The sequence below is a fragment of the Leopardus geoffroyi genome, chromosome C1 (genome assembly GCF_018350155.1).
Source record: "Leopardus geoffroyi isolate Oge1 chromosome C1, O.geoffroyi_Oge1_pat1.0, whole genome shotgun sequence".
In the NCBI taxonomy this organism is placed as follows: domain Eukaryota; kingdom Metazoa; phylum Chordata; class Mammalia; order Carnivora; family Felidae; genus Leopardus; species Leopardus geoffroyi.
Genome location: NC_059328.1, coordinates 170,051,681 through 170,076,613, shown reverse-complemented (window position 1 = coordinate 170,076,613; position 24,933 = coordinate 170,051,681). Strand labels below are relative to the sequence as shown.

At 36.4% G+C, this 24,933-nt stretch overlaps 1 protein-coding gene and 1 long non-coding RNA gene across 6 annotated transcripts in view; one reads left to right on the top strand and one right to left on the bottom strand.

Moving 5' to 3' along the window:
- The window catches only part of LOC123599171, a 77,553-nt gene that overhangs the window by 18,782 nt on the left and 33,838 nt on the right, over nt 1-24,933 (top strand). The gene's annotated exons all lie outside the window — the stretch shown is intronic.
- The window catches only part of PPP1R1C (protein phosphatase 1 regulatory inhibitor subunit 1C), a 124,917-nt gene that overhangs the window by 87,641 nt on the left and 12,343 nt on the right, over nt 1-24,933 (bottom strand). The window lies entirely within an intron of this gene.

Here is a 24,933-nt window from a genome sequence, read left to right as displayed (position 1 = left end):
ACTTCTGTCTTTCCTTGAGCTTCCTCTCTAAGCCCTGAACTTTTTCATTCAAATTCTTTTATTTCAGGATTTGTAATATTTACATTCTTTTTCAAAACATAGTTGTTTAACCTTAATGGTAAGAATATATAGATGCTTGCAAACATAACAGTTTCTTCATCCTGAATATTTTTTGTTTTAATTTCTCTTTGAGTTCGCTGGATATCATTATTTTTTTTTTTTTTTTTTTCAGAAGACCTCAGAGAAGTTCAGAAAAACTCTTTCCTGAGTTCTTGCATGTTTGAGAATATCCATACTTTGATATACAAAGATAATTTGACTAGAGTAAATATGTTGAGTTACATTTTCCTTTAGAACTACATAAATGTTTCCCCTACCACCTTCTGTGAGAAGGAGCAATTTTTTTTTATATGCCTGCACATCGGAAAAATCATTTACTATTGAATTGTAATAATGTAATACTAATGTTATTTTATCTTAGTCACACTACACAATCTTTTATTGGATCATCAAATTCCCTTTCAATCTTCAGTTATTTCTTCCATTATTACAATAAAAAATTTGCTGCTATAACTTTGGGTTTCTTATTTCATTGTCCTTTGGTGGAGAGAGGAAGTTGAGACCAATTGTCCTTAAATTGGATTGGATTGTCTTTGCCCTCTCTATCTTTTTTCTAATTGTTTCCATCTGTAATTTCCCTTTGCATGAATCCAAAGTATCTCAAGCTTTTCTTCCATATTGGAAATTCTATTCTTGGCTTGCCTATTATGTTTCATTTCTGTTGGTAAGGTATTCATCAATCCTATAGTGGTGTCATGCTGGCCTATAGTCTCCTTTTTATTTTATTCTCTTTTCTCCTCATCTGAAGTTTTAGCTATGGTACCATGATGTTCATGTTGTTAGTAAGTATTTTTGTATCAAGCATTGATGAGTATATTTTCTTCTGTTCCTTGCATACTATGTTCTTCCATACTGGCTTCTTCATCTGTATTAGCAAGCTGCATTGTAGTGTTTATTTTTTTCTCTGTATTATGTTTACAAAATTGCCATTCTATTTCTTTTTTATTTCATATGATAAACTATATATCATTAGTCTTGATAGAATTCCCACTTTATATTTGACTTATTTACCTTCTTGCCAACTTACAGTGGAGGAGTGAGAATTTTTATATAACTTTTAAATAACTTAAGGATTTAGTAAGGGAGGAGTGGGGAGGGAGAACTCCATTGGTCTTGGCTCTGTTATTTCTTCAACATCTTATTAAATTCCCTACCTCAGGATTTACCCCACCAGTTAGTAATGTATGTTATTCATAAGGGTGATAACCTTATTCTTCCCATGATCTATGGAAGTGTGATTATGATGATCTCTAACGGATTTTCAAGCTTCTACGGAGACCTTGAGATTTTACAGTAGTGGATGACAACTTCCTACTCATCGGGGTTTTATTTTCTTCCCTGTGATTTTTATTGGATGCCCCAGAATAGAGGTCTTTCCAAATTGAAGTTTTTAAATAAAAATAAGGATGTATTATTGCACTTCTTATGGGGGTGGGGTTGAGGAGAGGAGGAATCAGGAGCTACTCTGAGTTGAGATAGAATCATCTATTTCTTTTCTTGGCTGCCACGTTTTAAAATTCATGGCATGTGATTTTACTTTTTAACTCTTTTAGGCTCTGCTACTTTATATCTTATTATTTTCTTGCTGGTTTTACTATTTAAAAAGAATATTTTGAAGAACTGAGAGGGTACAGAATGTAATGCAGCTTCATTAAACTTTCTTTACCCAGGTTTATGAGTTATGCTCTCTTAATCTCTGATTCCCCGCGCCCACCTTCCACCCCCCCCCCCCAAACCTAGCACAGTGGTTCAAAATACATTTTGAATTTCATTGAAAATGTAAATTGACTTGAGTGTAAAGACTGTATTAACCAAAAATTTTCATCTATTTGTTTTCTACAATGTATGGTGGGGACTTCTTTAATTAAACTATTCATTTCATTTAAATAATAGCATAAATTAACTAAGCATTGGCTACTAATTCTGTTCAATATTTCTTAAGAAAACATACAGTTTAGGGGCACCTGGGTGACTCAGTGGGTTAAACATCTGACTTAGGCTCAAGTCATGGTCTCACAGTTCATGGCTTCCAGTTTCACCGCCCCACCTCCTGCTCTGCGCTGACAGCTCAGAGCCTGGAGCCTGCTTCAGGTGCTGTGTCTCTCTCTCACTCTCTGCCCCTTCCCCACTTGTGCCCATGCTCTCTCTCTCAAAAATAAATAAGCATTTAAAAAATACAGTTTACAACAAGACTAGAAGAAACATCTACTCACAAGGTATTCATTGACAACCAACCCATTGTAGAGTCTGTCTTATCATCTAACCCTGATTATAAACCGTATGAACTTAGGCTTTTCAACTGTGGTCTCTCCTTTTCTTGCTGTTTCTGACTGTCTCATTTACAGATAGTTATTGATCACTTACAGTATTACACTGAGTAGCTCTGATATCTAAAATGTTGGTCCCTTTTTGTAATAATCACTTTCTTTTTTTCTGGAAAGGGATAAATACTTTTTTGATACTTTGTAGAGTTTCCCAGATGCCCCTTTGTCTGACATTATTTTTCATCATTAGCTCCCTTCTGCCTAATTGTTCTTCTTTCTAGGAGAAGTTTAAAAAATGCAAAAAGAAATAGTTAATGACTCTTTTCCTGTATTAGAGATTCTAACATCTTTTCTTTCTTTCTTTCTTTCTTTCTTTCTTTCTTTCTTTCTTTCTTTCTCTTTCTTTCTTTCTTTCTTTCTTTCTTTCTTTCTTTTCTTTCTTTCTTTCTTTCTTTCTTTCTTTCTTTCTTTCTTTCTTTCTTTCTTCCAAAGTCCTTAATTGTTTGGGGAAGTCTGGGAGCTGCCCATGGATTGGTGTTCCAGTCCCAGTCTTCCAGCTTCACCAGTTTTCAAGTCTCTGGCACCCCTGCTTCTGTTCCTGGGTGGGGCAGGTGGTCTCTTCTGACAGGCTACTTGGTTGGCTCCTTCAGGTATTCCCAGCACTCCTTTTATTTAATTGATAAGGTTAGATGACTTGAGTTTTAGTAATAAATTCTCACAGCTAGAAGAAACTTTTTAAGAGTCTACGCCCCAACTCCTCTTTAAATAATGGAGGGCGCTTTTCTACCACATCTCTGAGAGACAGTCATCTGGATTCTGCTTGAGTTACAGAAGATTCACTTCCATTCCAGCTCATATTTCCCATGGTGGAGACTTTGATTGTTATAATGTAATGCTTTATATTGCATTAAAATGTGTCCCTATAACCTCAGCCCATATGGTCTGCATCAAAATAATGTACTTTGCTTGGTCTATTATGTTATACATATTTTGGATTACTAGAAGGGCTCCCTTGACATTAAAAAAAATTTGGGGGGCACCTGGGTGCCTCCATCGGTTAAACTTCCGACTTTGGCTCAGGTCATGATCTCCCGGATTGTGAGTTCAAGCCCTGCATTGGGTTCTGTGCTGACAGCTTGGAGCCTGCTTCAGATTCTGTGTCTCCCTCTCTCTCTCTGCCCTTCCCCCACTCATACTCTATCTCTCTCAAAAATAAATAAAACATTAAAAGAAGTTTTTTTTTTAATGTTTGTTTTCTCTGTTGAGGTCCACAGCTGGTTTCTACTGTGCTCTTTCCTTAAGATACTTGACTTTCACTCGGGGCGCCTGGGTGGCGCAGTCGGTTAAGCGTCCGACTTCAGCCAGGTCACGATCTTGCAGTCCGTGAGTTCTAGCCCCGCGTCGGGCTCTGGGCTGATGGCTCAGAGCCTGGAGCCTGTTTCCGATTCTGTGTATCCCTCTCTCTCTGCCCCTCCCCTGTTCATGCTCTGTCTCTCTCTGTCCCAAAAATAAATAAACGTTGAAAAAAAAAATTTTTTTAAAAAAAGATACTTGACTTTCACTAGTTGGAAAATTCTGAGATTGTACTGATATTATTAGAAAAAATCTTTACTGCCACTCTCAAGGAATTGTCAAAATATACAGTTCTATTTTGTCTATGATGTAAATGTGCTCAGGAGGCTATTTTTTTTTTATTTATTTTATTTTTTTTCAACGTTTATTTATTTTTGGGACAGAGAGAGACAGAGCATGAACGGGGGAGGGGCAGAGAGAGAGGGAGACACAGAATCGGAAACAGGCTCCAGGCTCTGAGCCATCAGCCCAGAGCCCGACGCGGGGCTCGAACTCACGGACCGCGAGATCGTGACCTGGCTGAAGTCGGACGCTTAACCGACTGCGCCACCCAGGCGCCCCACAGGAGGCTATTTTTTAAAAATTCATTTCAAAAATATTTTGTGACTATAAGTTTTGGGGTGCCATTCAAGTTCAGGTATATCTCTCAGACAGATATATCCCAGAAAAATTTTAGAACAGAAACAATTAGAATGATAATTTTTCCATTTACAAAACTCTAAATTTGAAATACATTTGGAAAATTCAGATTTTTTAATAACTAAATTATTTTAAAGTGGAAATATAATCAGCAAACATCGATTAACTCCCTACCATTTGTAGAACAATCTCACCCTGTAAATCTGTCAATTGGAGTATACAGAGCACATCATAGTTGTTTGCATTAAAGAAAATTGTTATTTAAATTGGTAAATGCTGAAGGGATACAAAATGCAGTGGGTAAACCATAAAGACTTAGCTGGAAGACATGCAGTTGGTGACACTTATTCTGAAGCAGAATAAAGAGTAAACATTTGAGTGGCATCTGGGTGGCTCAGTCAGTTAAGGGTCCGACTTCAGCTCAGGTCATGATCTCACAGTGCGTGAGCTCTAGCCCCACGTCAGGCTCTGTGCTGACAGCTCAGGTTCCTGAGTTTGAGCCCCACATCGGGCTCTGCACTGAGAGTTCGCAGCCTGTTTCAGGTCCTCTGTCTCTCTCTGTCCCTCCCCCACGCTCGCTCTCTCACTCTCTCGCTCTCTCTCAAAAATAAACATTTTTTTTTAAAAGTAAACATTTGAGCCCTGGAAAATCACCATTTCTTGGAGGTGGTCAGGACAAAGAACCACCTGTCAACAATACAGAGAAAGAGAAGTTATCCTGGTCATGAGAAAAAAGGAGGGCATGGAATCACAAAAGCCAAAGGTGGAGAGAATTTCAAGAAGGAAATTGTTAATAGTTTCAAAAGTAGCTGAGAGATTGAGAAAGAGAAGAACAGAGAAAAGTCAAGTATGTTTGGATAAAATGATCTTAGATGATTTAGTGAAAGCCAAATGGAACTGGAATGAGTGATTAAAGAGAACCTAAAAGCAAGGACAGGCAGGCTAATCTTTGAAAAGTTGAGTCATAACTGGCCAGAGAGAAATCAGGCAAGAAAGGGTGGTATAGAAAGGGGTGGCTAAGATCGGACAAGAGTTTTCATCTTCTTAAGATATAGGCTCCTATTCGTGTTACAAGGCAGAAGAAAGGAAGAGGGTTAAGATGCCAGAGCCTGGGGGACTAAGAACGTTAATAAAAAGAGAGGAAAACAGTCTAAGAATAGAAGGAGAAACTACATGTTGAGAAGAGTTATGATTTCCTCTGAGGCTGTCAGGGGAAACATGCAAAACAGTGGTCAGGGTGGGAAAGACCTCAAGGGGCTACTTATTCGACTTTAGCTTTCTTCAAATGTCTACCTTTACCCTTAGATCCCTCATGGTCAAGAAACCTTCTGTGGTTCTCAGAAAAAGAGCTAGGAAAGTACAGGTTGTATAGTCTTTTTGGGGTTCTTATACCCCAAATCTAGAATCTAACAGTTTTTATTATTTACGATATTACTTTTCTTTCCTCTAATTCTATGAAATCATAATGTGGAAATCAATCTATTTACCTCAGGTTTTCCTGTGAAGACTCATAGTATGAATATTTATGAATACATTAAAACAATTATCAATCAAATCAAAAATCAAAATAATGCTTCTTTTACTTAAATACCTATAGGGGATTGTAATCCTTTTCATCTTTCCTTCAGTTATCTGTAATCTCATGCTCTAAGCTGAGAACCAATGATATCGAATGAGTTTTCAGTATTAAATGTCAAACAGACATCTAATTTTTTTAAAACCAGTTTCAACATGCTCATATTTTGGGGGAACTGATTTCTTAATTTTTTTAATGTTTATTTATTTTTGAAAGAGAGAGAGAGACAGAGTGTGAGTGGGGGAGGGGCAGAGAGAGAGGGAGACACAGAATCTGAAGCAGGCTCCAGGTTCCGAGCTGTCAGCACAGAGTCCGACGCGGGGCTTGAACCCGCAAACTGCGAGATCATGACCTGAACCAAAGTCGGACGCCCAACCGACTGAGCTACCCAGGTGCCCCTTAGGGAACTGATTTCTGAAGCTTCTGAATTATTTAATATATCTGATATATTAAGTTGCTGTTACAGAGATGTATCTACATGTCATTGCCTACTTTGAAGAAAACTTCACCAAATTAGTTACTAAGCTTGGCCTCAGTTCAGGGATTTCTGTTTCTGTCTTGTTGATTTAATAAGGCTCTGGATATGATCCCCAGATCTTATTTCTATGCTGTCTTATGAGACTGAATGACATTCATAATTATTAAAAATTCTATGTTTAAGAGTACAGGGTTTACAGTCAGATCTGAGTTTGAATCCCACCTCTGCCACTGATTTGTCATATGGCATCTGCTACATTACTCAATTTCTCTGAACTCATTTCCTCACCCAAAAATGGGGAAAGCAGCTGTAAACAAACCCTGAAAGAGACACAACTCGTAAGTGTTTCAGAGCCGCACTAATGGGTTAATACCAAGAAGAGAGATACATATTTGACCAAACAAAGCACGGTGCCGTTGAATGACATGGAGGCCCAGGGCAGAGGGTGGCTACTAACTGAAAAAAGATGTGCCTGGTGGTTGAAACAGCTGAAAGCAGTAGCAGCTGGGCCCAGTGAAGCAGTAAAAGTAATGAGAAGTGGTACATATGTGATGCTTCACCCAAGGGATCCAAGAAAATATTTGATTAGGGAAAGCACTTTGCATGGGGCTGGAGGACTCACATTAGCAGGTAATGGCACAAGGGAACTTTGGGAATTATTATAAAGAAAGTAATATCTGTAGCCATAGACTGGCAAAATGTAGAGAACTTCAAGCTGCATCTATGAAAATACAAACCTCTACTTTTTAAAAGAATCTCATTTTTAGGGGCACCTGGGTGGCTCAGTCGGTTAAGTATCCCCCTCTTGATTTCAGCTCAGGTCATGATCTCATGGTTCTTGGGATCAAACCCTGCATCGAGCTTGCACTGACAGTGCAGAACTTGCTTGAGATTCTCTCTCCCTTTCTTTCTGCCCCTCTCCCTTCTCAAAATAAACTTAAAAAAAAGAATCTCATTTTTAAATAGATTCTATCATTTGCCTTCATTTTTGAAGTTGGATTTTTGTGTATAAGCATGTATATGTCATGACATAAATATGGTTATGACCATAATATATATAAAATATCAGCAATGTGTGGGGCACCTGGGTTGCTCAGTTGATTAAGCATCTGACTTCTGCTCAGGTCATGATCTCACGGTTCTTAGGTTTGAGCCCTGCGTGGGGCTCTGTGCTGACAGCTCAGAGCCTGGAGCCTTTTTCAGATTCTGTGCCTCCCTCTCTCTCAGCTCCTCCCCCGCTTGTTCTCATTCTCTCTCTGTTTCTCAAAAATAAATGTTAAAAATTTAAAAAATATCAACAATGTGTATGTTACATATACTATATGAATTTGTTTAATGTGTCATTATGTAGCTACATAACCATTACTTTTGCACTTATGATTAACTTTAATTTTAATACAAAATTATTTCCCTCCTCTGGGTTTCCCAATCTCCCCATTGGAACCCTGCTTTACTCTCTGAGCTTCCTTATTAAATGTCCATTCAGGCAGTCAAGGATTCAGGTGATAAATTGATTCATTTTCCTCAACGCCTCACAACTTAGTCTTTCACAATCCATTACTTTGCCATTGCCCGGTTTAGAACCTTACCACGAATTCCCAGACCTATTGGTCTCCCAGCTGACCCTCCTGCTATTCCTCATTCCGCACCATGTGCTGTAAGACTGACCTTCATTTGATTACAACATGCACTAGTTCATACAATGCCAGTAATGTCCACTTTGCAAGACAAATTCAGAACTACTCATTTTAGCTTCCACACATTGGCTCCCACATACCTAAATTCTCATTAGTCTCCTGTGTGGACCATCTGCTGCAGTCCAATTGACCTGAGCAATCAACTTCACATGTTCTGCCTCTGAAAATTCCCACAAGACATGCCTGGAATGAAACTCCACCTATTCTATAAGAGCATAATGAGGGTTCTCACTCCTCTGAACTCTTATAAGCATATACTGTTGACATCATTCATTAAATAATGAATCATTGGGGCACCTGGGTGGCTCAGTCGGTTGGGCATCCAACTTTGTCTCAAGTCAGGATCTCGTGGTTTGTGAGTTCGAGCCCCACGTCAGGCTCTGTGCTGACAGCTCAGAGCCTGGATCCTGCTTCAGATTCTGTGTCTCTCTTTCTCTGCCCAAGCAAGACTTGAGACATTCTATCTCTCAAAGATAATTAAACATTAAAGAGTTTTTTTTAATTAATGAATCATCTGTCTTACTGTACCTACTTTATACTGTTTCTCACTTCTATTATTTGTTCTAATTTCCATGTCATTTCCTAACACTAGTTTGTAATCTCACAAATCAGATCCTTGCAATCTATTTTATCTAGCACACATAGCACAGAAACTGGTCTGTTGAATTCTCAATATTTTTATTTTGGTTTAATTTAGATAGATCATTACAGCCAAAAGGCATACAGTGTGAAGTCATTTTTTTATATTAGTGACCATTTTTTTCTTTAAATATTTAAGAACCTAGGATCACAAAGACAAAAGTTGAGAGATAGCAATAGAAATGTTTATTGATTAATCTAAATGGATATAAAGTCTCAAAAAACTTGAACTATAACCATGTTCTTTTCGCTGACATTAACTCAGAGTAACAGCCTTTCATCAATATAAACAGTACATAATTTTAAAGTACAAAACAAAAGAGCATGATTTTTCTTTTTGTTGACTTATCCCAGAAATCTAGAACTTAAGCATCACACATCTATTTTGAGACTACAGAGGGTTTGCAGTATGTTAGTTTTAATGACAACAATGCATTTGGTAGTAAAAAATGTGGGTGAATGACTGTATTTTGCCAAATATAGCACAGGTCATACATTTTAGCTTATTTCTCTGATATGACGAACACAATTCCACAGAAACTTCATACTGGAGATAAGGACTTAGTGACTAGACTCGTTCTCCCACTGGTTCTCACTGGAATGTGTGTATCAAAAGAATGCATCACTTTACCACTGCATCTTCAAATACCTAGAACATGTAGTCAATGCTGAAAGTCTATTAATTTATTGAATAAATGAATGAATGAAAAATTATTTCAATTTAATTCTGGAAGTCTTTAAATGTTAACATTCTAATGTGCAAGCAGGGCTGGAGTCCATGAAGAATAAATAAGATGAAAAAGACAACTGTTTTTCAGTAGTTTACTATCAAATTGAATTAACTGAGGTCTGTTCTAGAGTCATGAGATTTGAGCAATTATAAATACCCCTATCCAATCTCATTCTGACATCACTAATTTTTCATTTGTATGGAAACCTAAAGCTGTATGGGCAAGAACAGTGAACAAGGAGAAAGTAGTATGAATTTTGTAGTAAGTAGGATAAAAAGTGAAATGAAAAATCTATTTTGATAATATTGAATTTAGCATTATAAAAAGGTAACTGGATAATGGTTTAAAGAGTCAAAATGTGTAGCTCTGTCAAAGATTAAAGAATACTTTGGCACAGCTCTGAGAGTTCTTTTAAAGAATTTCTACCATGGCATATTTACTTCACATTATGTAACCTTCATTTGTGTTTTTGTACAAAATTTTTTTCTCTCCACCTATAGCTAAGCACGGCATTCACTAAGAAGAACTCCAATGAGGGGCGCCTGGGTGGCTCAGTTGGATAGGTGTCCAACTTTAGCTCAGGTCATGATCTCTCAGTTTGTGAGTTCAAGCCCCACATCAGGCTCTGTGCTGTCAGCTGAGAGCCTGGAGCCTGTTCCAGATTCTGTCTCCCTTTCTCTCTGCCCCTCCTGCGCTCACACTCTGTCTCTGTCTCTCTCAAAAATAGATAAACATTGAAAAAATTAAAACAAAAAAAACCTCCAATGAAGCAGTAAGCAATCTCCATCTTAAGGATCTACCTTAGCCTTTTGGAAACCTCCTCCTAGGTCCCCATAGTTTTCTTTTCTTTTCTTTATTTTTTTCCTCTATTGCCTTTTTTCATTTTCCCCCTAGCTTTATTGAGGTATAATTGGCAAGTAATATTTCTTTGCTCCCATACCCCCTCTCCTGAATATGAGTGATCACATGAGCATACACACACATACACACACACAGGCGTGAACATGTTTGATTTGCACAACGATTTTGCTTTCTCTCCTGTCTTTGGTTATACCTCAAATCTGCTCTGTTGAACAAACTTCCAGTATCACCCTCACACTTGCCTAGCATCGAAACCCTAGCTGTACCATGATTTGGACTTAGCCTTGATTCTGAAAGCCTTCCCTCGTCTCATCTCATCAAGGAAAATAAATAAGACACACCTTCATTTTATATACAAGCAAACCAAATTCCTGGAAAAGTTTATTAACCTGCTAAGTACCATAACAAATTGGAAGCGGACCTAGACTAGAACTCTATTAACTGTATTATGCACAAATGTAAATTATTAACTCTAAAATGTGTTGACATATCTTGGTTACATATATGTCCTTCCAGAAATGTAGCTTTTTTTCTTAATTTGTATATAAATAAATTCATATGAAATAAATAAACAAATGACCTAAAAGTAGAGTTGATCCACTTGGAGTGCTCACCGCTAGTGGAAACTTACAAAACCTGTTGGCCTGCCAAGTATTTGGCGAAGACTTCAAAGATGGCTGAACCTCTGCAAAGATGGATAAACTGTATACAGTCCTGTATTTATGATGACAAAGAAAGATTCCTTTTGGATCATGGATGAAAGTGAGATTAAAACTTTAGTTCTATAATTGGAAATTTGGCTATGAATCACAGAAATTTAATATTTTAGGACCTGGCGTATAAAATGACACAAAAATTAAACAGATGTCTAACCACTTTTAAGCAGTTAATAGACGGATAAGTGCAATTGACCATATAATCAGGAACCTAGACTCATTGTTAGTTATCAGAAACAGAGACAAAATTAGATAGTCTGACTAAATGATGGTTTAAAGAAGCTAGAATGTTAACATGTTTTGTCTATGAAGAATAGGAATCAGTTTCTCTTTCACATATTTTATGTATATAATTATTTCTTTTAAAATGCCAAATTAATCAAATTTTATGTTTAAAAAAGGAGACTAACATTTCATTAAGAAACTACATGTGCCAGTCACTATTATCTCATTTAATCTTCATGTAATAGTCACATGAGATGAATAACCCTGTACTGCTTTCCAGATGAAGAAACTGTGTTTCACTACTCAGTGGTAAAACTGAGATGCAAATCTACAACCATCTTACTCCAAAACCCTTATGCTTTGCCCTACTACTTTCAAAGATAAAGTTATCACAAAATATTTTGTAAGTTTTCTTTGATTGCAAACCATCAATAATTATAATAACAGCACTTTAAAAAGTGAACATAATCCTTTGATTATGTTCTTCGAATGCATTGATTCTGTTCCCCTTTAGCAATGTGCCTTTACCAAAGGTATAAGCAGTGACTTGGAGGGGTCTCTCCTATATCTTATCAGGGATATCACATATACTCCGCTCACATTAAATATAATTTGTTTATAACTACATTCTTTGAGTGCAGATAACTAGCTGATATTATACTTTATAGAAATTTACTCAAATACATTGATTTATATTGAAATATTTTAAAGGGTGCCTGGGTGGCGCATTCAGTTAAACAACCAACTCGTGATTTCGGCTCAGGTCATGATCTCATGGTTTGTGAGTTTGAGCTCCACGTTGGGCTCTGTGCTAGTGCAGAGCCTGCTTGGGATTCTCTCCCTCCCTCTCTCTCTGCCCCTCCCCAGCTCATACCCCCCCCTTTTCTCAAAATAAATAAACTTTAAGAAAATAAGAAATATTTTAAAATACACTAAATCCATTTAAAAATTTTAGGCCCTACATTTTTCAAGATCGGTAGAACTCAGTCTCCAGGCATTATACCTTTATTGACTAATGGGGAAAAGCCAGCACTGAGAAAATAAAGACAAACTGCCTTACCAAACTTACTTGCTTAGTGGAAGTAAGGACGAGAACCCCTGTTGTCTAGTTTTATTTTACCATCATATGCCTCAATATGTCATTATTCTCAAAAGCATAGAATTCTGTACAAGGCATTATATATAAGACATAAAATAAATGGTCTCTCCCATGATGCCCAGACTTTGAGCAGAATTTCAATTGAATATTTAATGGCATTTGGATTTTAAAAGAAATGTAACTAAGGTATTAGTAGTATAGGTATTTTCTAAAATCATACACAGTCATAGGATGATGGAACATAATGAGCAATCAGTTATATCATATGCTAAAATATCTGTATAGGTGATAAATATCTGTGTGGATGTGTGTATATATACAATGATAATATAAAATTATTAAATTTCAATACAGGGAAAGTTAGAAGATGTCATCTCATCAAATCTCTTCAATAGATACAGAAAATGACACTCAAAGGCATGAGGTGATTAACCCTTTAATGGCCAACTAGAAATTAAATCCAGATTTCCTGAATCATAGTGTACAAGTCACTGGTTTTGCTTTTGTTTTTAATTGTTCCCATGCTGCTGCTGCATAAATAAGGTAACAAAAAGCAAACAATTTCTGTAGATAAAACATGATAATATAGGCAAGGAAATTTGTACTCCACACCCTCATTTGATTTTTTAATTTTTAAATGTTTATTTTAAATACAGTGTGTGCATGTGCATGTGTGTGTGGATGTGTGGCAATGGGGGGAGGGGCAGAGGGAGAAGAAGAAAGAGAGAATCCCAAGTAGGCTTCATGCTGTCAGCACAGAGCCCAACGCGGGGCTCAGTCTCACAAACTGCGAGATCATGACCTGAGCCCAAATCAAGTATCAGACGCTTAACCGGCTGAGCAACCCAGGCACCCCCAACCCAGGCACCTCATTTTAAAGACTAATATGATGAGTACTCTGAAAATCATTAACAAGCAGTGAGACAAGCCAAGTTAACCAGTTCAGATCCTGATATGTCAGTGTTTCTTCAGCCCGTCGTTTTTACTTTGATCATTGCACACAACTTTAAGCTTCTTGCTTTTTTGTAATACCTCAAATATTTCAATAATGGCTTATGTGTAAGGTTGGATTTCAATTTCTTTGTATTTCACTCATAATATACATGGCCTCACATGCATGTTTTGGCACATCTGCCTTTCAAGAGTAAACTGCTTAAAACTCAAGGCCACTGTTAACAAAAGTAAAGATAAAACAGAAAAGATGTCAGGAAAGTTTAAAGACAATTTTGAAGTTAGTCCATGCGGTTTTATTCAAAATGGTAACCACATTCAACAATAACATATATCCTTCAATCTTGAGAACCTTCCATCTGTCACCATCAGATATAGACAAACTGGCTGAAGTATCACTTTTTTTTTTTTTTTAAGTCTTCTTATTCTGTTAATGCTATAGACGATTTGTGAAGATCTGATTAACTTGAAGTCCACTTTTAGTCTCTCTCACCTAATCCTTTTTTTCTAAGAAATTACAAGACCGTATTTTTAAAGAATCTTGGGAAGGTTCCAGTGAAGATCAAAGTAAATGTCTTTGATCTTTCATAACCACAGCCTTACTTTGAAATACCATTGTTTTTGTTCGGTGAAATCCTAGGCAGTAATAACAGATATTAGTCCAAATTCTCTTTCAGTGATTTTTGAGTTACCAGCTCCTTAATTTCAACCAGTATTCTTTGGGGACACTTCATCCCCCCCAATTCCTAAAATCACCATTAAACACAACCAACAAGTGCCATGACTAGATTGACAGGATTTCCAGTTGAGGAAAGTAAAGTGCACATATTCTTTGCTTCAACAATCTAAAGTATTAATGTTTTATTCTTATTGCTATTGATTCTAATACTGTGATGACATGCCATTTTTATTCATTTTTATTTTCAAAACAACTCTGTAAGGTAGATATTATTAATTTATATTTTATATGTGAGCAAATTGAAGTTCAGAGAGGATGGGTGACTTACTTTAAAGCCACAGAACTAGTAAATGACAGAGCTGGGATTCAGGTCTAGGCCTTTCTGCTTCCAGACCTTACATCTTTTGATTATACCATGCTTCTAGACTTATAATTTTTCTAAGTTTGAGATGAAATGGACTGAGAACAACAGAATGACAAAGTATATAGTGTAGTCAGGCATTTATTTGAGACTTGAAAATGATAGAATAAATAACATAAATGATAGAAAATATGTGTGTTTATATGGACTATAACAAATGCCCTTAGTTACAGATTGAAATAATTTGCTGCTTCTGACTGCCCAAAATCCTTAAAACTTCCAAGATCCATACTTAAATAACTTGTTCAGTCACACATACTCATTTTGTTAAATGTTGAAAATGAGAAGGACATAAAACTCATCAAAGAAGAATAGAAAATGTTATTCTAATCGGGACTTTGAATTTAAGTACATGTGTTGAACTGAGGTCATACACTTTGGGATAAGTTATTCCTTGGAGCCTGTGCATATGGAACAGCTGTCAGAGGCAGGATAATAGCCATGCTCTAGATAGTCTGGCAGCATATTAGTGACTCGGCACATAAGTAGATGTGAGTAGTTAATGTTAATTGCTTGACTGGCGATGTATGTGTCTAATTGGAGTTTTTTAATGATTAAGAGCAATAATTGTTTTTCAGGTACTTATACTGAGCCTATAGTAGATGTATTGCCAACATTATTAAGATAGTAATTACTAGGTAAACATTTCCTTCTCATAAGCACATCGTGCTTACTCTTAAGAGACTCTAGTAAATTGGTTTTTAATACCAGTGGCTCCATTATTGAGGTATTACTTCCAGGGATGTTATGAATATTTCATATGGAATTAGAATGAGAGCTATTGATTTTATCCACTATAACTGAAGTAATGTGTTCCACTGTGAAGTCATCACCTTTCTCCACTCCTCTGCAAATGTGCTCTGCCTTCTTAGGAAAGGCCCTGGCATCCATAGACTTAACTCAAACTTCTTTTTTATCACCATCTCCCTCTCTGCCATTCAATTAATCAAGTCCACTGACTCTCCATGCATTCAGACTTTCTCCCATGTACCCGTTCCTTGTCTGCAGCCTCAGAGACCTTTTTAGGATAAAATCTGAGCATGTGAACCCTCCTGCTTAGTGGTTCCTAATCTTAACTCCTTAAAAATATTTACAATAACCCCCAACATAGTGTCTGCTTGATTTCCACCCCCACCTGATGCCATTCCATGCTGCATCATACTGGACCCCTTTCAGTTCCGTGAATCTTCAGTGCTTTGCCCTGCTTATGAGTCTTTATCCTTGTTTTCCCTTTGTCTTAAATGATCAGTCTTCCCTGACTTTCTTTTTTTTTCCAAGTTTCTCCACAAACTTGTTTTCTCCATTAAGCCTACTGACTGAGTTATGCCCTTTTACTGTGTGCTTCTAAAGTATCTCATGTTTCTGCTAGCACAAACTCCATTGCATTTCACTGTGAAGCCTCACATTGTAGCACACTACATGGCCTATGATAGATGATCAATAACTAACTGTTAAATGAGTAAAAATCTGGTCCTCCACTGAAAAATATGTGTATTACCATGGGGCTGAACAGTGAGATTTCTGAAAACCATATCATGATTGTAAAGCTAAATGTAAGTGAAAGTTTTAGAGAAGAGAGAACTGAGGGCAAAGGAGATATCTGTCCCCAAACACATGAAGGGTTCTCAGTTGGAAGAGGTATTAAACTTTTCCTGGTATCTTTTAGAAGGACATACCAGTATCCAAGAAGGATATTTCAGCTAGATATAAGGCAGGACTTTATAACGATTAGAGCTATGCAGTCATAACCATGATGTTTCAAAAAGAGCTAAACTGTTCATCACTGAAAATGGTCAAGTAGATCAGACTAATCATCAGTTGGAATTCCTAGAGAAAGTAATCCTGCATAGAGTTGAAACCAAAGTAGAACCAATACCACAGTTTTTACCAGTTTTCCTTCATGGTTCCTTTGCTTGTCAAAATTAATGAAAAAGGATGGTTTTAGTGGAATATAGGGTGGCTATTGAGCATTCCTTTTTTTCAAAGATTATTTACACTATTCCAAGTCCAAATGGTAAGATTCATTTTTTTGGGGTTTATTTATTTCGAGAGAGAGAGGAGGGAGGGAATTGCAAGCAGTCTCTGCACTGTCCGCGCAGAACCCAACACAGGGCTCAAACTCACAAACTGTGAGATAATGACTTGAGCTGAAATCAAAGACCCAGATGTTTAACCAACTGAGCCGCCCAGGTTGCCCCAGTAAGGCTTATTAAAACAAAAACAAAAACAAAAACAAAAACATGGTAATTTGACAAAAATCATAGAGGTTATCATTGAGTTTATTAGGTTGGAGATGCCACAAGACTGAGTTAATGTCCACCTGTAATGAAATGTAGGAAACTTGTGAATTTAAGCCACTATAAAACTGCACTTACAGTATTTTTCAGCTCTGAGCTGCTAGAAGATAATATTTCTGATAAATATCTATTTCTAGAAATGAGTGAAATGAAATAGAGCTGAGTATTTTAAAAACTGCAAATATTTGGTAAAATAGAGTCATAGTTGAGGGCATTCTAAGTAGGACATAATTTCTATTCAGAGATTTTAGGTGGAGATGAGATAGTGAGAGGTGAAAGGTAGCCTGTCTGACCAGAGATGCAGGCTCAAGTCTAGGAATAAAGTGGAGTTGGGGAATTTGGCTCGACCCAGACTGTCAAAGATTTGGATATTAGGCTAAGGAAAGAATCTAAGTATTCTTCTGTAAGGAGCAGAAAGTGAGCCAAGGCAGTGAAATACAAGAGTACTAACTATCTGGAAAAGATGAGGCAAGAGTATCTAGAGTGGATCTCAAATATAAGCACAAATTACATATGCCTTTATCATAATGGTTTAAAAGTTTGACGATTTAGGTGTTTCTTTATAATTCCAACCATGTTGATAACAGTTGATGCTTGAACAATGTGGAAGTTAGAGGTGCCAACTGCTCCTGCACTCGAAAATCTGCATATAATTTTTGACTCCCCCCAAATTTCATTACTCATAGCATACTGTTGATTTGGCAGCCTTACTGGCAAAGTGACATGTAAACTATGATTCTTAACTTTTGTTAACCGATTTATGACTACCTTTTTTTCTGAATTTTTACTTGTCCAAACCTCCATATTTAAATAACTTCTGATCGAATACAGTGTATCACAAAGCTGTCTGATTTGTATTTCACTTTCTACAGAGGCTATTTCCATGACAATGACAAGGAGTCTGTGAAATGTATGCACCCTGCATGTGGTCAGGGAATTGTATTTATTTTTGTGCATGCACCTGTAATTATTTTTCAGTCGAGTGGAGATACTGTTGTACTTATAAAATACGGCATTTTCAAGCATTACTGGTTTTATTGTCACTTTTTGTCATTATGTATTATTTTCAGCTGTGAGTGCTAAAAATACAGCTGCATGTAAGTATTCTCAAAGTCATTTTCTGTTAAAAAGCCCTCATTTGGAAAATGCACTATAAGCAGATCTCACAATAAGTAAACTAGAGAGAAGAAAATGTTATTTTTTTAACGTTTATTTATCTATTTATCTATTTATTTATTTTGAGAGAGAGTGTGTGTGTCTGCCAGTGCCATGTGCAAGCGTGTGCATCAGCAGGAGAGGCAGAGAGAGGGAGAGAGAGAATCCCAAGCAGGCTCTGTGCTGTCAGCAAAGAGTCTAACGTGGGGCTCACACTCATGAGCCATGAGAGCATGACCTGAGCTGAAACCAACAGTCAGACGTTTAACTGACTGAGCCACCCAGGCTCCCCCAGGAAAATGTTACTAAGAAAATCATAAGGAAGAGAAAATAGATTTATAATACTGTACTGTATTTATAAAAAAAAAAAACAAAAACAAAAAAACAAATCCATGTATAAGTGGACCCAAATAGTTCAAACCCATGTTGTTCAAGGGTCAACTGTAGTTGTCATGTTATTAACTACCACCACCTTTCACCTGAGGGAGCTCCTTGCTCTGCTTGGTTATGGGAGAAAACACAGACCAATCCTCTCCCAACAGGATGGTTGATGGCAGTATTTTGGGTATTGCTTTTTGTTTTTGTTTTCACCATGGCTCTGCATGGAATAGTTCTACAAGTTACAGAAGAAGAAAAAGAATTACAACATACAGATACTTGGGACCAACTTATAAGCACATCTTTTCTCATGTACACTTCCTACGACAAAAGGTTTGGTGGCAATTAATATGGGTATTACCGTATTTGTAATCTGGATTTGAAGTGTCTAAAGTGTGTAAATCAGTGTAGATAATGGACCATATTAATGAACAGTGTTAAATGCCAATAATTTTATTTTCCAGTTTGGAAATACCATTGCAGTACCTTCTGTCTTAGTCATTTTCTTTTTTCTTTCATCAAAATGTTAAATTAAAGCTATTACTAAAAAGCAAACTCTGAGTATTCTATTTTAAGAAATCTTACTGATTGTTGCATTATTAAAAAATATAAATCTGATGGCATATATAAATTGTTTTAAGTTGTTTTATTTTTTGTTTTGTCTTGCTTTGTTGTAGTTTGCATATATTCATTAGTCTGTAAGATTTGTAGTAGGAAGTCATATTCTACTTCATCTTAATTTTTTTAATGTTTGTTTTATTTTTTAGAGAAAGAGAGAGAGAGAGGGAGAGCAGGGGAGGGGTAAAGGGTAAGGAACACACAGAATCCAAAGCAGGCTCCAGGCTCTGAGCTATCAGCACAGAGCCCGACGCAGGGCTCAAAGTCAGGAACCCTAAGATCATGACCTGAGCCAAAGTTGGTGTTCAATCAACTGAACCACCAGGCGCCCCTCATCTTAATTCTTTTATGTCAGAGTTTCAAATTTCTTTTACATCTAAGAAAGCTGTGTTCTCATAAGGAGCTTGATGCTAAAGTTTTTCAGATTTTTTTTTACTAAAGTGAACTGTAGACCTATAGCTCCAAAAACAATGAGAGCAGTTCCAAGTTCTAGCTGCTGCACAGAAAAACTTAATATTAAAAGGGAAAAAAAGAATCTCAATAGAGAGTGGGTTGTGGTATGTCTGGAAAAATTGACAAGAATGTCCAACTAAGTTAGAAATACGGAAATGGAGCTGATGCCTGCAATGAACTCATTTTTATGTAATATACCAACAGTATGCCCCTAATGATGGACATGTTAAGAAGTACCCAGATAACAGAAATAACATAGACTACAATCTTATCTGACTCAGTCAGAAAATAATAAAGCAGCTGGAATGTTGTAATGTGAAACTATGTATCAGTATGCTTACAAATAATTCACTGGGGCCAATGTAAATTATTTCAATGGTTTCCTTGTGTAAAAAGTGAGGGAAAGGAAGAATACGGTACAAGGTCCACTCTGAAATTATTTTTCTTGTAGTTACTAAGTTCCGCTTACAAAGGAATCTTATATGCAAACCAGTGGAATGGATTTTTTAGGTAAAGTTGTGTAATTTTAAATGCTTTTGACAAGTAACGGACTGTTTGATTTTCAGTATTGGCTACAGGTTACTAACTATTTCCTGGTAGCTTATTGTTTAAAAAAGGAAATTGTTTAAGGGGAATTATTAGGTAAAATGTTTATTTCACAATTCAATGGAAATGAAAAGAAGACCTACCTCTTATTTATGAACTCATACATTAGTTAACATAGAAGGAAAGTACATAGCCATTCAGAGGGATAGATTGCTCCTATTTGAACTCTTGAACTCCCATGCTGTTAGAAGAAAGCAGCCGAACTGATAATACTACATTTTCCACCATCACCATTTTACCGACATTTTAAAATCAGTTTCAATAATTTAAAGACAGCTAAAGAATAAAATTGGTCATTAAACAAAACCTACTGAGGCTTTATATTATCCTATAAAACATAAGAAATCCCCAAAATATTATTATTATGCAAAATGATCTATGTATCCGCAGTCACTAGCTGCCTATGGTGCTTAATTCAGAACATTTTCTATATGAAAATAATGAAACAAGCAGCTCAAGTCTTCTATTAAAATTTACTTTCTTCAATCCTTAGAACCTTATTCTGCAGCCCTGCTACCCAGAAAGGATTTACTAAAGCTTGAGAACACATGGAAGGGCCTTGTGACTCAATCTTTCTTCCTCTGACTCACATTAAAATGTATTAATTCTATAATCCATTCCTTCAGTGCATTACTAGGTGACAGAAAGTCATTGACAATCGTTTGGAGCAAATGAGTTAATGGATCCACTGACTTGTTACTTTTACTGGAATAAAGCGTTTCAGCCGGAGTGGCTAGTGAAGGTTTCATAGAGAAAGGGGGATTTGATCTTAGTCTAGGAGGATAAGAAAAACTACAGTAGATACAGATAAGAAGGGAAGATGACATTCTAGTGTACAAATCAGTCATGTTCAGAATTAACTAGAATCCAAATGTAAACTGTTACCCTTCCAACTAAAGTTTTAAATCAAGACAGTGGTTTTTTTAAATAAGTGAATTCATATAGGTAGGCAACCAGAAACACGAATAAATAACAGAATCCAACTATAAGAGTGGAATAATGGGTGAGATTTATTTTTCTGTTTGGCTGTCTTTCTGATTATATAATAAAAAAAAATTTGATGTTAGTAACTCTAAGAACTCTTGTCTAATAAATTATCAAAGAAAAGAAAAAAGTGTATGTCCTCTCCAAAATGAACTCACTTACATTGGGATAGAAAGAAGTACATTCTGTTATTACATCTAACAAGATCTCACTTGGCTGAGCCACAATGAGGAATTTGCTTATAGTTACTTCCATGAGGAAGATAGAAATAAAATAGCAAGAGAATAATGTTGCTTATTTGTAGAAGGAAAAATACTACTCTTGAAGTGGAAAGTGCATTAACCTGGGATAGATAACCTATGTTTAAATTTCAGACCTACTAACTTACTAGCTTCTTTAACCTTGAGCAGCTCACCTATCACCTTCCTTCTGTAAAATGAAGGTTATAATATTTATTTCACAGAGTTCTTGAGCATAAATATCATAGGTGAAAAATATGTTTTCAAAGTATAAAACTACCAAAAGGAAGATAAATTACTATTAATCTCTTTAAATTTGCATTTGAGTTTATACGGGTTTTTAAAATTATTTGTAGCTTAGAAGTATTTGTCTTTTATGTCCTAAAGATATTTCAAAATATATTTGAATATGTTTTTTATACTGTAAGTGTCCTTATAAACAGTACAGCTGGTTTTTGCCTTGACTCCAATGATGGCTGTGAACCATGGAGCTAGCATATGAAAATATCTGTCTCCAAGACCTTAAGCAAAAAGGTGCCCTTCATTGGCTGAGTAAAGCGGGAATTCTGGGCTATTCACCAAGTAAAATGACCTGTGGCAGAATTTGAGATGAGCCATTTTAGCTCAATCATTCATGACATTTTACTTCACTGAAATGTGATGGTGAGTGGGTCTCTGGCATTATTTCCTGAAAACCTTTTAATCATTGGGGGCAAGTGGGCAGTGCTTAAGATCCATGAAGGGAAAGTGGATAATCCTTAGAGTACTTTGGAAACCAAATCCAGTCTGAGTCTCTCCTGCTTGATCTGAAATTCCTCCACATATGGAAAAGTTATTTTCAGTAGGAAGGTACCTATGGCAAATGAGCAAGTTTCCTGTATTCAGTTTTAGAGCCCTCAGCCAAAAATAAAGGAGGCAATAGAAAAGAAATTATAAAGCAGTAATGTTAACCATAATATAACACAATTTTCATTTTGTCTGTATATTTCTTTTCTTTAATTAAATCTCAGTCTTAGTACAATTATAAACAATTTAGGTAACAAAGATTCCATAGACTATGGAGGAAACAATTGACTTATTTAAGCAAGAAATAGGAATGATGTGTAAATGATATTTAAATATATGAGCTCCTCCTGAGAAGACCTCATGTGCCTTATCATAGCCAATTAAGAGCTTGGACAGGTAAATTATAGGATACAAATCAGAGCTCATAACAAATAAATTATGAAAAGTAAAGCTGCCCCAGTCCATCACCCATTGTATAATTACATCTTCCAAAGCCTCTCACACAAGCCAGAGTGGAAAAAAAGCAAATTTACCACCAGTAGTGTTGCTAGCATACATCATCTTACTTGATTCCAGCAGGAAAACTAATTTTGGAGTTACCATGCATGATCTGTGCTTCGTAGAATTAGAAACTAAGACAGCGTTTCACAGTCATGGCACGATTTGATTTTAAGTCATGCCACGTTCACTTATTCTAACATTAGGGCTCAGCTCTACACAAACCACCTCCCAGTGTTAAAATCATGGAAAAGTGGTTTGGAAGCTACTGTACTTTATTTTGGAATAAAGCAATAACTGTCCTAGCCTGAGCAGAGGCAGTAAAAACATGGGGGATAGAGTCAACCTTCACAATAGAATCAACAGAAAAGCCATGGCTAGATTTAGGGGGCAGGTGGGGAGAGAGAGGTGTCAGAGGTGATTCCTAGGTTCTTATGGTTCATATTAGAGGAATGGGGATACCATTAACATAATTGCTGAGGTTAAGAGTTTAAATGTTGATTTTAAATTGGATGACACATTTCAGCTAGACATTGACTTTTAGGTGGTAGCAGGAGGAGCTCACTTTTTATTTGTTATAATACTTCTTGTATTCACGAATTATGAAACTGGGAATACAAAATCTACCCAAATGAGAAGATAGTCTTAAAGCAATTAATATTCAATACATATAACTTATTTTTAAATGCTCTTTTGATTTAAAAAATAGTCTCATCATTTAAATCCATAATTTCAATGTTTTTTTATTCATGGTTTTCCAAATATTATGATTAGTTTTTGATCTATTGGTTTTAAATCAAAGGATTAGGAATTTACATAATTATTTTTAACTTTATTCCATTTATAAACTGAATTCACAAAGCTTTTCTAGATATTTTATTAGGTCCTGGCCTTTTTGTAAGTCAGATCACTTAGTGGAGGTTGATTTTATTACATGAATAAATCGCCTGTGATATTTGTACACATAATTGGGTATTCAACTTATATGTGTGTGTGTGTGCGTGCGTGTGCGCACATGTATATCTGTGGATATGTTTCGTAATATTTCATTTTTTGTCAGATAGCAAAGAAAGCATAAAATGATACTGCATTGAACCAAATTATTTTAAAAATTGAATTCTAAAATAAACATTTTTTCAATTTTCATTTTGTGCATTCAGTTCCATTTTTACAAGCAAGTCAATATGTATTTATATGTAAAGAATGTGATTCTGAAAATTGTTTCCTATAAACAGTGGAAAATTACTTCCAGAGAATGAAAAAGGAAGGAAGGAAGGAAGGAAGGAAGGAAGGAAGGAAGGAAGGAAGGAGGAAGGTAGGTAGGAGGGAGGGAGGAGGAAGAAAAGCAATCCATTTCCTAGCTTTTCTTACTTTATATAGTACTTTTTCCTTAGCATTATTGCCAAGGTCAAACTGTAATTGTATTCTAACCAGACTGCCAATATATCTCCCTTTGATGATGCAGATTTGGCAACTTATTTGGCTTAACAAATTAGTTTTGTTAAGCACTATAATTGTCACTATATCAAATTACTCTGCGTGATACAAAGTCATTGAGTTAAATTCAAAGATAATCTTCTATCCACAGCACAGGGAAGACTCACAGATACAGACGTAACATTTCCCAGTATGGGCTTGGGGCCTCAGAAATACTGGGGAAGACCTGAAGGGAAGAAAGCAATGACCACAAACAGACTGGGAGTAGGAGATGAACTCTGAGGTCCCTACTTTGCAGCTGGAATATTTGCTTCAGGATATTCCTCTCTCTCTACCTCAGGCTTTCACAGGTTCCTTCTGAGCTCCAGGTAGAGTGCTTTTCTAGTGTCAGGGACGATGTGTTACATCTGGTCAAGTTCTTACAGTATAGAAGATAGGGTATAGTAACAATAATAAGAACTTTGAAAGGTACAATTTTAGGTAGCGTGGAGACTGACCACTTTTAGGTAGCATGGAGACTGACCACTTGGGCGCCCCTATCGCTCACAATGTTGTTTTTGTTTTGTTTTGTTTTGTTTTCTTTCTTTCTGCATATTTCTGTATGTTTCATTTGAAAGACTTGAGTGGAGCTTGTACCCTCCAAGTAGACCACAGTCCCCATCACAGTGTCCCACGCAGAGCCTAGGTACTCATCTATGTCACCTGCCTGAGCCCTTGGGACATTTCAATTCTGCTACCAAATTGTGTCTGGAATTTCTGGAACAGTTTCAGATCACAGTTTGGTGGAACTCAAGAGTAGAAAATGGTGGGAGAAAGGGGGAAAAAAGTCCCAAAGCTTGAAGGCTTGTTCCTGAGCAGTTCTAAAATAAACATGGAAATAACTCGTCTCTATTCATTACACAGCTTGGCTAGACTTTTTCATTAGAGGTTGTCAAGTACTACTAATTTACTATTTGCCTTAAATGTGACTATGAACTAGAAACAATTAGAGCTGTTAGTGACTTTTTCAATCTTAAATTTGAAACTGAATGTG